Source organism: Pholcus phalangioides, unplaced genomic scaffold (genome assembly GCF_987345545.1).
Source record: "Pholcus phalangioides strain wild (caught in Gottingen) unplaced genomic scaffold, Ppha-v1.0 ptg000011l_1, whole genome shotgun sequence".
Taxonomy (NCBI): Eukaryota; Metazoa; Arthropoda; class Arachnida; order Araneae; family Pholcidae; genus Pholcus; species Pholcus phalangioides.
Window position 1 is genome coordinate 63,827,701 of NW_028301604.1, and position 16,002 is coordinate 63,843,702.

Here is a 16,002-nt window from a genome sequence, read left to right on the forward strand (position 1 = left end):
CCCCATGCTGCCACAAAATGTGTATTTTAATCTAATCCTTTATATCCTGGCGGTACTTTAAAGTACCAGGTTAGATAATTTGTTTTTAATTGACTAATTGTTCCAAAAATATTGGGTTTTTTTTTTGCCTTTAATTAGAACTAAAATGACGTAACAAATAATTTACATGATAACTATTTATTACATTTATACTTTTATTTTAATTTATTATAATTTTCTTTTTATTCTACTTTTCACAATGCCGTATAGAAAGGGTTAATATGACAAAAAGGCACAGCAACAGCTGAAATACGCTCAGAACTATCTGGACGAGAGCTATAGTCAGAATGTTATTGAAAACTCTGACGAAAACTATTAGTTAAATGAATGTTATATAGCAGAAAGAGAGTAGAAATTACGATCACCACAAGATAAAAGTATTCTTTCAACAAATGGCATCGTAAAAAACGTTTTTTATGTGATTAGTTTTCCGCTATCTCCACAACTTCGTGGGTGGAGTGAATCAATCAATCTTCATTATTTACTGTCTCTCCTACGTTGATGTAGCCACACCCAGATTGATGTTAATTACGAAATACTAAAATGTTGGGTACCCGGGAGTTATTACTTCCGGAATTTCAACTGCTAATTTTGAACCGTACTCGGTCATAAATTGCTAATACGCGGAAGAATAAGCAAATAAATGGAGGAATCATATTTATAAACCACTGGAAAATATTTATTTTCAAAACTACCTTTTCTCTCTCTTTTTTTTTTTTAAATTTTCAATGCATTCAGCATATAGGTGTCTACTTTTATCGTTTCTCAATAGCCAATTGTATAACCGCGTGTTGAAGAAAAATTCCAATTACAAAAAATACTTCAAATGTTTTCACCGATCATCCTAGAAGTTAAAGTAAAAAAAAAACACGTCAAGTTATAAAACTTTGTTTTATGCAGTTCTATATACGGGTTTTACATATAAGTCATATTAAGTAAAAGAAAAACTTCATGAATAGACATGTTGAACAAAAAAAAAAAAATTCATAATTTTATTACCAAAATTGGCCGAACTAGAGCTAATTATAATTAATGAAATTTTTTTGATGTGTTCAAGACATATTTTTGGAGGAACCTTAACAAATCCTACTGTTATGTCATTGAATGAAATCTGAAGAAAATCGTATTGGTTATTAGGTGTAAATTTATATACTGCCCCTCAGAGATTTGCTGGAAAGACGCATTTTCTGAAAAGCTAAATGATTAAAATTCATAAAATGCAATGTTCCATATCTCGGTGAAACTTTGGTCACCAAATTATAGATTTTGATTTTTTTAACATGTCAATGCTTGAATATTTTCTTTTACTAAATATGACTTATAGAACCCTGGGATCATTTAAAAGTTAAAATTTTGTAACTTTTCAAGAAATAATTTTTTTTGCTTAAATGGGTTCTAGGATGATTGATGATAACTACTTGAAACATTTTTTGGAGTTGGAAGTTTCTTCTTAAATCACTGTAACAGGTAAGAAGTTAGCAATTGGACAACGATAAGTGTTATAACAGCCCGTATAAACGACATCAGGATGTTTCAATGAAAACGGCAGCTGTTTCGGTTTTGCACAATTTATGAAAATTCTACAAAAGCATGCGAAAATAAATAAAAATAAAGTTTGGCTGAGGCAATTAAAAAAAATTAATTTTTCCTTAAAAAGATAAACAAATCTATTGCCATACATACTATGCAGCATCAATCAATGATTAGAAAAAAAAATGTGTACATTCATTTTTTGTGATATTAACGTAAAATTGAAACTGATCTGAGAATCTTGCCTCAAACTCAACATAGAAAAGATAATTGTTCGTGATATTGTGCAAAAAGAGGAAACGAATATACCTTCTCGTGAAAACGGTTAGGCTATAATATACAAATAATGAAAAAAGGAGGGGTATTAATGTTCTATCTATCCATTTTCACTGTTGAGTGACATTCAATGTTTGATGGTTAGTAGGTTGTAGCCTACAACACATACCATAGCCTAGCCGATCGATACCATCTCTGGACCTTGTAGGGTTGCTTAGCGACAAATGGGTTCGTGAACTATAAAATAATGCTAAAGGATCACCGTAGAAAACTTGGACACCCAAAGTAATGAGCAAAGTCAATGCGAACAGAATGGGCAGAAACGTCATTTGGATTCGACTGCGTTCTGAACTTTCAAATATTTCAAAATACACCGTATTTCCCCCTGCATCAGCCGGCATGCCGGGTAATATCGAAGGAGACAGCATGCCGGGAAATTCGAGTCACAGATTCTAGGAAATTCTTAAATTTCTGGACTTTAAAAATCGGTTGAATTTTCTGATTTAAAACTTGCCGGTTCTCTGCATTTTAGGATCCTCTGTGTTTTATGAACTACGTTAGAGATGGCTCGAATTTCACGTTTATTTTAGCTGTCATTAATCTTAGTTTATTGCTAAGCATATTCGTTCACATAAATTAGATGAGATAAATGGAAAATATTAGACTGTGAAGCATTTTTGTATTATTTGATCAAGTGTTTAAGATTTGAATAAGCAGAGCAAAAAATTTAAGAGTTGTTGCTTTGCAAAACATAGTGTTCTAATAAAAAAGCGACAGCATATTTCTTCAATCTTGACAATGTAAAAACAAAACAGGGCAAAACATATTACTTTATTTCTATTTTGTATTAGGCTAGCAATAATTAGGTTAGAGCGATAAATAAATGCTCAGTTTTCATTATCGTCATCAAATTGATAGACAAAACACGTTTACCACAGTGAAAACTATCATTTTATTCCAATTTGCACATTTATTCAATATTTAATACAGATAGATATATCGGTCTTCTGAATGTTCCTCGTGAGCCTTACTTAACCTCGATTTTCCCGACGTGCCGGGCACGGGCCAGACTCACACATTCAAAAAAGCCCCCAGTTTTTTTGGGTATGCTGGCTAATGTGGGGGAATACTATTCCGGGATTCAGGCATGCAAAACGGGAGGATGATTTGTCAGGCATGACTTTAATATTCTATATTCTATACTTATTTTTTAACGTGAGCTTATTATTTGATATTACAACCATCCCGCAACTGTAAATAGTACAAATGTACTGACAAAACGATTTCAAAATGCTATGTAAAAAACATTTAAAGTCCTTATGATGCAGCTATCGCACGTAATTGCACCTGTTCAATGAATCAGAGTAAACAGTGAAATCACCAATTGATTCAACGTTTAAGTAATTATTAAATTAATTAATTAGTTGAGAGATTGCTAATAAATAAGAAAAAAAAAACACGATCCAAATGTCTTGAAAGTAAACTTTGATGTAATTTGGCTTTCTCACAAAGGCTATATACCTATCACACCATATCATCAAACGTCCTTTTCATGACGAACACAGTCTTCAGTGGGTTGTTGCGTGAAAGTTGAATATGAATACTGGTCGAACCCCTCAAAAAGTTTACTTTATTAGCTTTTGCTCCCAAAAAGAGAGAGAGAGAGAGAGGGTGGGAGGACAGTGAAATTCGATGGCATAGCAGTAGTTAACACGGTCGACTTATTTTCCCTTGGAGAAGCCATACAAACGATTGGTGCGGCAGTACATTCTGAGCTTCCGAAGCTTTAGCCGAAAAGCTTGTACTTTTCTACCAACCTTGCAGATAGAAATTAATCGAAGTGGTTTCCATAGGGACAGAGAACTCACCCATCGTTATCTGTTACCCCATATAGAGTGGTTCCCCATCTTTTGCTCAACGCCCTCTCTCTCAGATTATCTTTGACAAGACAATTTTCATCCACGCTCCTTCATTATGAAAACTTCCCTTCCCATATGCAATATATAAACTTCTATAATCATGATCGGAATACACGGTATTTATACGAAGTCGACTTCACATTGTAAATAATGGACAACCTCTATCCTTTATGGCGTGCAATCGAAACGTCAAACCACGAAACACAATCAACTGTATAAAAACGCGCTTATTTTTCAACGAATGATTACTTTGCATTTTTGAATTTTCATGCAGTTAAACATATGACTTATTAATAAGTCATATGTTTAACATCATAAGTCATTATTACGCACAGATGATGATATTGCTTTATATAATCCTCACACGCAATGCACAAAGAAACGTGTCAAGCTAAATTTATGGCAAAACGCGTAAGAGACACATTTTTGGAGAAGCATGAAAACTTGATAGTTGGATGCAGCAAACCAATGAATTTCCATTACCGTTTTCTGAAATTTCGTGAATGAGGTTTGATTTTCCCCAAAAAAATCGTAACTACCTTAACATCATCAACGACAGATGCTTATCGATTTTCACATACGTGAGTGACGGATTTTATGGTTGAGCATCCATCATCCACGCGACCGTTCCCAAAGAGATTAGTAATAAAAGAGAGCTATTTTAGAGATAGAGACGCCTTAATGGAAAAAAAAATTCTAGACTTGAAATATTCTTTCTTTAAAGACTTTAGTTTTTAAATCTTATTCTCTAAGCTTTATAGCTTCAGAAATCTTTTTACCTGTGCGAAGCATGCATAAATTCCGTGTGTAACGAGAAAATTTAAATGAAGAAGCAGAAAAGATGAGAAGAGAACATTAAGTTCATGACCTGGTTCATTAGTTGAGACTCTTGCTAATAAAGCACAACTTAGCAAAAAAAATAAGTCAAACTCTCCTTCAGTAGATTATATTTTTGTATTTTCCTTCATAACGTGAGGTTGAACTAGCTCAACAGCTGGTAATTTTCTCATAACAAACATGGAAATCGTGAAAATCAATAGACTCTGCGGGAAGATTCGTTAGAAATAGCGCTCTTTTCCAATTCTTTTGCATCAGCGTGTGTGGTATCAGTTTGTTAGCATATTTTCAAACATCTAAATACAGTATGCGACCTATGTTTTCATTTGCTATATGAAAAGCACAGTATTTTATATATTACCCATTGTTGAAACAGGGTCGAGAAACTGTTATTTTCTTCTATGAAGATCTCGGAACCCATGGAGATGTTTTTCAAGAACTGCTTTGGGAAATCATAGAATAAAAAGTTAACCTGGATCTTCTCTTGAAAATATGAAGCTATTTCTTCAGACCTATGACGTCAAGAGATATTGAAGATTGATTTTTTTCCATATCCACCACATCGCAAGTTCATTAAACTTTTTATTGATGGAAACGTAAAGAAATCTGAAACTGAATACGATATCAAAACTGAGGACGGAGCTTTTGCATCCCAGAAAATGCCAGCTGGAACATGGACGCTAAATTAACTGTCATCAATGCAGCTTTCGTGAGCTGTCGAGAGTAAAAAAAAATCAATATACCGGCACACTCTAAATCAGTATTAGAGGTCTAAAAGATGTCAGAACTCAGTAACCACCATTTCCGAACAATCGAACTGAGGCTACTATTGCAATACCTACAGCTCACATATCCTCTTCACTACATTTTTAACGGTTTTAAATGGTTTTAATTGTTTTTTTTTTCAAGTTTAAACCTGAGGTACACGTGTGTATCTAACTCAAATGTCCTAGTATAGACATTGACAAAAATTAATTAATTCAAAAATTTTCTTTTTAAAGGACATTTTGACATACAATAAATACCAATCAATCAAAAAAAAATATTTTTTTTTAATACTCAGTTTTGGCTCAGGTGTGAAGAGGTTACAAAACACGGCATTTCAACGAACTCCTGGCCATCGCGGCGTAGGTTGCAATGAATATTCTGACAGCATAAGCAAAGAAGCTGCTTCAATGGCTCCGTTTCCCTCTTACTCCTTAACAAACAATAAGAAAATTACAGAAGCACAAAGTCGGAGGAAATGGATTGAACGCTGGACAGAGCCGACTCTCCAGAGAAGCAACTAATGTTAAAAATACAAAAAGAGTCGTTTGAACCCTCATTTTATAGAGACGTCAGGAGATACGTGGATAGTTGCTACTCCTACAACCAGGGAAAGAACTAAGTTATCACTAATTGGTACCTCCATCTTAAACCTAAAAGACACTGGAACCTGTCAAACGGACGTTAAAGCATCTTTTTCTCCGCTTGAAATACAGTAAGGGAGGTTCTAATAATAGATAATTTATATTTGCTCGTGGATAGGAAACGGTTACCTAAAGAAAGATATCGAAACCAACGTCCAGTTTGAAACAATTTCCGCTGAATATACTGTTCTTCCATGTGAGCGGAATGTAGTATATGATGGATTGGAATCGATATACTACTGCCATTCATCCCTTGTACTCACTTAAGTACGTTTCATGCCTGTCACGTTGAGACAAGAATTAGAAACTAATCCGGAGCTGAATCAGAACGGAAGATCAGAAAAAAACAGTTCGTTGTAATTTATCGGAACCCGAGTTACCACCAATTACAAATATGGAGTTGAACAGTAACCATAATACAATATTAAGCTTAGAAATGCAAGGTTATCATAAATGAATGACACGATTTTAAAAATTCATATTTTCAGACTACTACACATAACATAATCGGGGATACATAAAAATAAAGAAAAACATTCCAAGTTTTTTTCAGTTGCAAATGTTTGATGTGTGAAAATTTCGTAACACGACGAACATCTATATAATCTGTAATTAAGTTCATTCCACACATTTTACAATTTTACGCAGTCAATGGTTTAAAAACTCTTTCAAAGTGCAGCAAACTGATGCGATTTTTAAGTTCACAGAGTGTTTTTGACAATTGCTTATAAACCACCATTGACGAAAATACTCAATGAACTTGATGGCATCAATGTTGCAATCTGAACCATTTTTTAAACCATTCACTGTATAAAACTGTAAAATGTGTGGAGTGAACTTGATTGCAGATTAGATGTTCGTCGTGTTACGAAGGATACACTCATCAAACATTTATAACTGAAAAAAACTTGGAATGTTTTTCTTCATTTTTATTTATCACTATATTATGCGTAATAGTTTGAAAATATGAATTTTTAAAATCGTTTCATTCATTTATGCTAGCCTTGAATAATAGAGCATTCCGAGTCTAATGTTTTTCGGAAGCTTGCACCTTTCTTAAGTTTTCGAATACCAAGACGCCGAATGCACTGTCTTTGAAATCTGAATTGGTGATTAAAACGACAAACTGTTTTTTTTGGAATGGGCTGTAAGTGAATTTCACATAATTTCCTTCAAATAACAGACAACGTTTAAAATGATAACGAACGTTACTTGATTGGGATTGAACAGAGTTGAGGATCCTAATCCCCGGAGCCATACTTACATTTTGCTATGGAAACCAAAAAATAAAGCATGTCAGTTGGGATTCACGGCTTCCAGCAACTATGCGAATGGTCCTACGTATAATTGGATGGAAACTAAACAAGGATCGACAATCACGCAACGAATCCTATTTTCGAAGTCATGGTTATCAATAGAAACGACAGACAAACATTTTTTGAATGTGTTGAGCTCCAATTTTAAAAATTTCTTAGAAAAACATAACAAAAGCGAAAGCAAAAAATATGTCGTTATATCCGAGGTCGTTTATATCGTTGATGTTAAAAAAAGTCGAAGCTCATCAATATTATTTTCTATGTTTATTGGCTGGGACCTTACTTACTGAAGCTATATAGGAGATTTCATGGAAAAGAATTCGACTTTATATACACACATATAATTATTACACTAATCGGAAATACCACATTGACAAAAATTTGGTTCTTTAACCCTTTCTGATCTGAATGTTTTTTGGACAATTGGAAAAAAATTCTATCAATTTATAATTTGTCTTTAGGCCCAATAAAACATGAATATCGAACATTTTACAGAAAAAATACATTTCAGTTTTGAATTTCTGAAAGGATTCCAATTAGCATCATGACATTTTGGAGACAAAAATTCAACTTATATAATTTTAAATTCAAAAATATAATTGTGTATATGATTTTCCGATCATATGAGAAATATAAATCAATATTGGTATGGTATTAATAATACCTGCTATAAGTTTCGGAAGTTTCACAGGCAGTCAAAAATGAGAATGAAAGGTATATATCAACAAAGAGAATTAATTTAAGCCCACACAACCGATTGCGATGGCACGGTAAACTACTGCAATCTATCGGAAAAACAACTGTAATATGTAAAGCTAATTGTTATTATTCTTCACGAAGAATGGGGCTATGAAAGACAAAAACGTTTCAATTGGAATCATCAGGACAGAAAGGGTAAAATACAAGAAGTCAAATGCGTTATTGGACTGAGCATATGAAATGACAGATATCAAATATACTCAGAATATTTTGCAGTGATTTGATCTTAAAAAAGGTGATTGATATTCACTTTTTTTTGCGTGCATACAAAAGATGAATATGATATGGTTCATTCATTTGAGCTTCTCTCTCCTTTTTGCCAAAGTTGAAACAGCTGGCATTCTAGTGAGTGGCACGCCTTCAATGAGCTGCTCATGGTTTTTGTGTCCCTCTCAACCTCTACTCATACACAATTTTAGATGACGTCATGACACAGGTGAGTGAGGAGGGTTGAGCGGATTTTCGTTTCAAGCTGTTCTTTATCGAACCATAACCTCATGCAAATTTGTTCGTTTAAAGGGAAACTTAAACGCTGAACACGTGATTCGTTTGTTTGCGCAAAAAAACAAACAAACAAAATTTTTTTTGGCACAATTACAGTATCCGAAATTCTCAAGTTTCTGGATAAACGAAATGAGACTGATTTATTGCCGAATTTCCCCGTATTAGCCGGCATACGTAAAAGTCGGGGGTCACTAGCTTTTTAAATGTGGGAGTCTGGTTCATTTTCGTCATGCCGAAAAAAGCGAGGTTCTTAAGGCCAAGACAGACCAATATGGTCTTCTGGGGGAACCAAAAGAGGGTAGACCAACCTGACAGTACAATCGACTTAACCATGTAATTGCATGATCAACATGGCTTCGATTAACTGGATTTTAGGTTATCTGAGATACTTTTCGGGAATTCATTTTCAAAACTATGTACAGTAAAACGACTCGCGAAACGTCTTACATCGCGCAGACTGGAACACAGAATGGCACAGCGTGTAACGAGAGCTCTACGGCTTGTGAAGTAAATATTAGACCAGTGTTTCAAAAAATGGGTGATATCGCCCCATGGTGGGAGGCGGTAGAAGATACAAATGCAACGTGGGATCTTAATGGTCAGCTTAGCCGGGTGGGGGATAGGAATTTATTTTTTTCTGAAAAGTTGAGGTGATGATAGATAGACCGAAAGGCAAGTAAGTGTGGAAGATTCTGAACAAGATAAGGATCTTTAACCTGTTGCTGCTCCCTAAAGTACTTAAGAGTGCTCAATGACAGAAGACATTGAAAGACTATTTTCAAAGTACTGTATGTAACGTAATCTTCGAAATTTTTTTATACTGTAAATGCATACATTACTTCATACCATGTTCCCTTTATACAATGTAATATAACTAGCTATCCATACTTAGAATAAGACAACCATAAGTATTCTTTATGGGCATTGTATAACATTTTATCACGTGTATATATTGTTTATAATTTTTATTAATTGCATTTTTAATTGGTGCTGTATTTTGAAATATCTTTTTCTCAGCCACCTCGTTAGGCATTTTGCCTGTTGTGGCGTTGTATTTGTGTATGAAGGTACGTGAATGTAATGCAACATATACTTTTTTATACCATGCTCATTTGATCTTTTTATTGCATCGTATAGTAATTAAAAATAACGTCAGCGTAACTGTAATTTGCGATATTTATAGCTTCATCATTAACCTCAAAATTCTGGAGGTAGGTCCGGTCCACATCCACTCGGATAATCGGGGTCTTACTGTATATCAGCCATTTTCTAACAATTCGGCGATGTTTAACCACCCTTCCTCCATTCGACTATGGCCTTGCCGGGAAGGTTTTATTTGATTGACATTCATATCAATAAAGTATTTTCTCAGTTCGGTTTTCAATAATTAACGATAATGAAGATACTACTACAAAATATTTGATTGATGCGAGATTATATAGTATATCATCGCTTGTGAACTCGACAGTAGAAAAACAACGGCAGCTGCAAAAGCCAAAGAACCATTAAGGTAGAAGCCCCCTCCTCTGTAATTATATGGTATCGGGGAATCAATACTCCACTATCCATTCATATTTTATGAAGCCGTGAAACCTCACTCACAATTAGACATATAGTATCCTGTTTTGTTATTACTCATCCCATGCGGTGACATTGAAAGATTAAATTAAAAAAATAATCCTTGAAATTATGTTAGTTTGAAATTTTAAAAAAAACTGAATACTAAACATTTCAATGCAATCGTTTTCTTTCAACTAGAAAAAGTATTTCAAGAACGATAAATTTCAGATACATTATTCACTTTAGGTCTTACTATGGGCAGTATATATGTTACGGTAAATGTGATAAATCGGTTATTGTACATAATAACCGGTTACTATGCATACTTACCAATCGTCTTGATAAGTTTGATAAATTAATCACTTTTACCAGCGAATATGCATATTACCCAAGTGTCGTCGGTAAATTTGATAAATACTGAAAACATTATAACTTTTACCGGAGGCTATGCATAATAACCAAGTTTCGTTGGCAGGGTCATAACTAGGATTTTCGTCGCCCGGTGCAAACATGATTTTGCCGACGTATAACTTTAAAATTCGGTAATTTTATAACGGTGTTCTTTGTTTTCACCTAAAACTGCCGCCCCCTGTATTTCGCCGTAGGGGACAGTTGCCCCTCCCCCTCTATTTCCGGCCCGTTTAGTTAGTAAATTTGATAAATACTTGAAATTTATCTCCTCTATCAGCAATTATGCATAATACCCTAGTATAATTGGTGAATTTGATGAATATGAAAAAAACTCTAAATGAATCTAGTATGTGTGATGAATATAGTCAGACCACGATATAATGATGTATGAATTATCATGTATGAGTATCATGTAGTACGATTTATCATGTTTACCAACCACGCGACGCTTAGGTATTATGCATAATCGCCGGTAAAAGTGATAAGTTTTTAAAATACTTATTAAATTTATCAACCACGCTTGGGTACTATGCATAATCGCTAGTAAAAGCGATTACTTTAGGACAGCGTTTCTTAAATTTTCTATGACCAAGGACCACTAATATGTCTGAAACGATTCGACGAACAACTGATTTACAGCATGGTGGAAACCATATGTCCCTGTTTTACGATACATTTTGGAATTTTCAAGTATTTTTGGCCGTTTTGAGTTCCTTCATACAATTGTCCAGTTTTTTTTCAACGAAACTTATTTGAATTTGTAATCTTCACTGAAATCGTGAATGGAGATAATTTTCCCAACTTAATAAAATTTATACTGCGATAGTTATGGTAACAACTCATAAACCCATGGATAACTTTTTTCTTAATTTTAGCAAAAATTGGTGATTTTGGTGACAATTGGCGATGTTCCTCTTTTTGCCATTTTTAAGATTCCTATTTTCAGTATTTCTTTCAATACAACATAGCCACCTTGTTATGATAAAAGTTTTTTTCCATAAAATGGTTTATTGCAATTCGTAGTGGCTCTTTTTTTTCCTGTGCTTTAGCAATTTTAACAATAATTAGCACATTTTTCAAAAATTGCATTTTACGCTAAAATTAATATTTTGAATCGTAATTTCCCGAATTTTTCTCGATGAGATATGGTTACTCTAAGTATAAAGGGCTAATTTTTTGTTAGGAACGCATAAGCTATTACTTATATCAGTGACAAGAGTTGAATATTATTTCATTTAATTAGAATTAATTTACGAAGTCTACCTGCGAACCATAGGTTGTGAAACGCTGCTATAGGGAAATTTATCAAATTTACCATCAACGCTTAAGTACTATGCATAAACGCCGATAAAAGTGATAAATTTAGGGAAATTCATCAAACTTATCAAAATGATCGGTGGTTATACATAATAACCGCTTATTATGTTTAATAACCGGATTTACCATATTTACCGTAACATATATACTGAGATACAAAATTCAATTTTTTAATACATTCCCTCAGACTTCCAATTAGTAGAAAGCTGTTATCCTGTCTTTTCTGAGTTCCGACAAAACCGTCCCATGTTTTTAAGTGCAATAATTATCTAAAATATTTTTTAATTCAAAAAACGCTGAAGATGAGGAGAAAAAAACAACATATATTAAGGGACAAACTTGAGAAAAAAATTCGGAAGATTCTTTTTAGTTCTGTTCATTAAAACTTTTTCTAAATTCTAAGATGTCCCCTTGACTTTCAATGAGCAACATCTCGGTGGATGTTGCTCAGACTTCACTTGAAAACATGGAATCATTTTTTGTTAGGCTCCGTAGAAACAAGGCATTTAATCGGAAGGTAAAAGACAGGAAGACCTCTCTTATAAAAAATTCAATTTTGTACCTCGGTACATACACGGCATCTAGTAAAATAAATGATGTATCTAAAATAGGTACGTTATTGGAATATTTTTTTTTTTAAATTGAAAGTGTGTTTCTATAATCAACGGTTCACAAATTACTAGTATTTGAGCTGGAACAAAGTCAAGTTTTTACCCTGTATAGTTACAAAATACTCATTTTATTACAACAAAATTTCTTACATCTGAGATTTCTTTGATTTATCTTAGAATATTTGTCTCGGCGACTTATTAAGATTTCTCATAGTGCTCTTTGGAGCTTCTAAAAAATTACTGTTAATGTTATTTTTATTATTTGTAATTTTTTCCGTAGCCAATTAGTAATACACACTCTACATAATTTGTACTTTTTAATTCCATCTTATAACACGCATTTATTTTATAAATCTATTTTTTAAGAGGGAAGGTCATGTAAGACGGAAAATACGGTATATTTGGAGTATTGTACCTACGCTGAGATTATAATACACAATACAAAATGCATTTACTTCAACCCGTATACACGTGATGTAACGTTCAGTTGTTTTCTTTGCAATGAAATTGATATCACAGAGAAAACTATTTTCAGGAAAATCAACAAAAGTATGTATGTATATTGCTTTCTTTGTGTGTGCTAAAATTCTTTATATTAAATTTCAATTATATAGGACTCATATCTTTCAAAATTCTTTCACAAAGACTATTCAACAATCTTGCGACACTTTTCAGTATGATCCTGTTAGTGATTTCTCATAGTAGTTATTTGCAATCACCACGTTTCAATAGATGACTTTGCCATTTTTCTAGATCAACTAGAATAGTCCCATTCTAAAACTAATTTAAAATGGTATTTAATCAATGGAGTTAATTATAAGAGAGGAAATACAAATTTCATTCATTAGAGAAATAACTTGAGGACTAGCAGAGAAAATAAATAAATAGGCAAAAAGTGTTTGTGGACCGACAATAAGTAAATAAATAGGAGGAATATTTTGAGGACCCACAAAAAATACACAAATAAGAGAAATTATTTGTGAATGGGAAAAATTAAATAAACGGGAAAATTACTTTGAGATCCGGCAAAAAATACGTAGCTAGGAGAAATATCTCGAGGATTGACAGAAATTACGTAAATAAGAGAAATGACTTGAGGACCGGCAAAAAATATACCAACAGTATATACAGTCGCTTCTCTATTTTATTTATTGAATCTAAAATTATGTAGCGAATCGGGCTAAATGTTTCGCGGACCGGCAACGGTCCATGGACAAGCGGTTGGATAATAGTGTGGGTTAGAAAATAATTTATATTAGGTAAATTACACATCATAAAAATATGCATTCGCCTGATTGAAGTTCGCTTCTAAGAATCGAGCCCCCAATAACTTTGAGTCATACTCGTAAAAATACGCGCGTAACTCACCTCGAGTACTTTGGCGCTGTATGCCTTGTGTTGTAACCGGTTGTGTACCGTCGTCGAAACACGAGTCACCCAAACAAGCCATTAAACGCAAGCAGCAGCGAAACCTCCGTCTAGTTGCTGCTGAGTATGAATTTGGTGTGTGATTTACCTTGCTCTCTCTCTCTTTTAGCCTGTGTTTTCTTCCCCTGTTGTAACAGTTATCGAGCGAGTTGGCTGGCTGCTTTCATTTCCCCCGACCCTTCTTTACCTATTTGAAAATGCTTCAAAGTGCAGTGGTGAGTGAGAACAGGGGCAATACGAGAGAGGGAACCATGGCACGCAAACTTCTCTTCTAGTTTGGTTCTCCTACCCCTCTTATACTATACCCAACCCATGTTCAAAGAAAAGGTACCGCCTCTGACTAGTGCATCGAAAGATCTCATTGGCTGGTATTACAGAAGCATCGGATTTACGGACAACAGCGGAATATTAGATTTCCTGTTTTGACTTCATTTTTATCTGGAAATGCAAAAAAATAATTGTGATTATTGACGTGTCATTTCATGTGCAAAAATGTTAGTACGTACCACGAATGAAATTTTACGACTTTTTACAATAATATTTGTCGCGTGTTTAGAAAACAAGATTGAGCGAATCACAAATATCATCGAGAGTAATAAAATACTACACTTGAGGTGTCTAGACATTACCGTTTTTTTTTAACTATAAAAATTCTCTCTCTAAAGACTTCTTAATAAATTCTCTAAGAGACTTCTTTAGACCTGGATGCTTAAATGCATGGCTTTGCATGTGTGCAAAGGATCCTTTAAACGTTCATTACTGCAGCCAGTTTGAAGATAAAAATTCAGAATAGCCTTTGAGCATAAGGCGAGGTCATATTAAAATTTATATTTTGAATTTGCTGGTAGATGTCCCAGTAAACAAGAACTCTGTTTGTTGCAGAGCATGTGTGGCTGTGATTTCGCTAACTTGTTAAAATGTTTTGTTTGCATTTTTTTTTTTACCATAAAGTTTGAAATCTAAATTTTTTCTCACTGTAGTTTGAATCACAAAGAAGGTAGTTATATATTTGAAAAGTAATATTACTTCAATACATTTATTTTATGTCTTATTTTTGAGGCTCTGTACGTCCTCTTTAAAGCCGTGTATATGCAGTACAATTTGGAATCGATTTTTTTAAATGGTTTTTCCGGCTTTCAATACGTATCAGTAACTGTGAACGAAAGTATTAGTTCGAAAAAAAGCATGGGGTTAAGAGTTAAGGTCTTTCCAATATTTTATGAGTCTGATTTAAAAATCTGGGTCTAGTCAGAATTTTAGTTCAGACGTGGGTAAATAGGTATAGCTGTTTAAAATTGATACATTAAAAACTAAGTCCCGGTCTGAATTAGATTTCCCAACATAAAAAATGAATGAGATAGATGGTTTTCTTCTCAGCCCGAGATATCAAGGAAAGTTATTTTCCGGATATTATGCTGAGGTGAAATCGGAAAGAAAAGTCATCACGTGTAGATGGTAGCATGCTTGCCCGGTAGGCAAGAGGGCCTGGGTTCGAGTCCCGGCGGAGACGTGATGACTTTTCTTTCCGAGTTCACCTCAGCATAATATCCGGAAAATAACTGTTTCCTTGATAAAAAATGAATGTTTTACTTTACTTGGACTTCAGACTTCATTGAAGCGACACAAAAACTGGTTAACATCAAGCCTTCGACGCAGCTGTGAAAGTCAGAAATTCAGTCGAACACTACGGTTAACATGGGGTGATGCCATATAAAGGTTGATTCATTATATTAGATATGGTGTACAGTATACATTAAAATGATTATTCAAATATTTCAGTTTACCGAGAGGGTATAAATTTGTGCTGGTTATAGAAATATAGTATTCGGTCAGCAAATCCGGAGTTAGTTTAGGCTGCTACAAGCTTCAATCTTATAAGTTTTTCAATCTTTCCGATCATATAGTGGTGGTTTCTTGAGGGGGGCGGGAGCTCGAGAGTATTCAAGGGGTTCGGAAGCTTGTGTGAGAAATCAATTAAGATTACAGATGCGTAATTACAGATTACTATAAGTAACAGATTACTATAATACTGTAAGTAATCTGTAAATGCGTCTCGGGTTCTTTAAGTGATCTGGAAGTGTGCCGC

At 34.0% G+C, this 16,002-nt stretch overlaps 1 protein-coding gene across 1 annotated transcript in view; it reads right to left on the reverse strand.

Moving 5' to 3' along the window:
- The window catches only part of gogo (thrombospondin-1 like protein golden goal), a 31,655-nt gene extending 17,658 nt beyond the window's left edge, over positions 1 to 13,997 (reverse strand). The window contains exon 1 of the mRNA XM_089239917.1: positions 13,857 to 13,997. The gene's annotated coding sequence lies outside the window, so the exon portion shown is untranslated. The remainder of the gene's footprint in view (positions 1 to 13,856) is intronic.
- Positions 13,998 to 16,002: the final 2,005 nt, after the last annotated feature.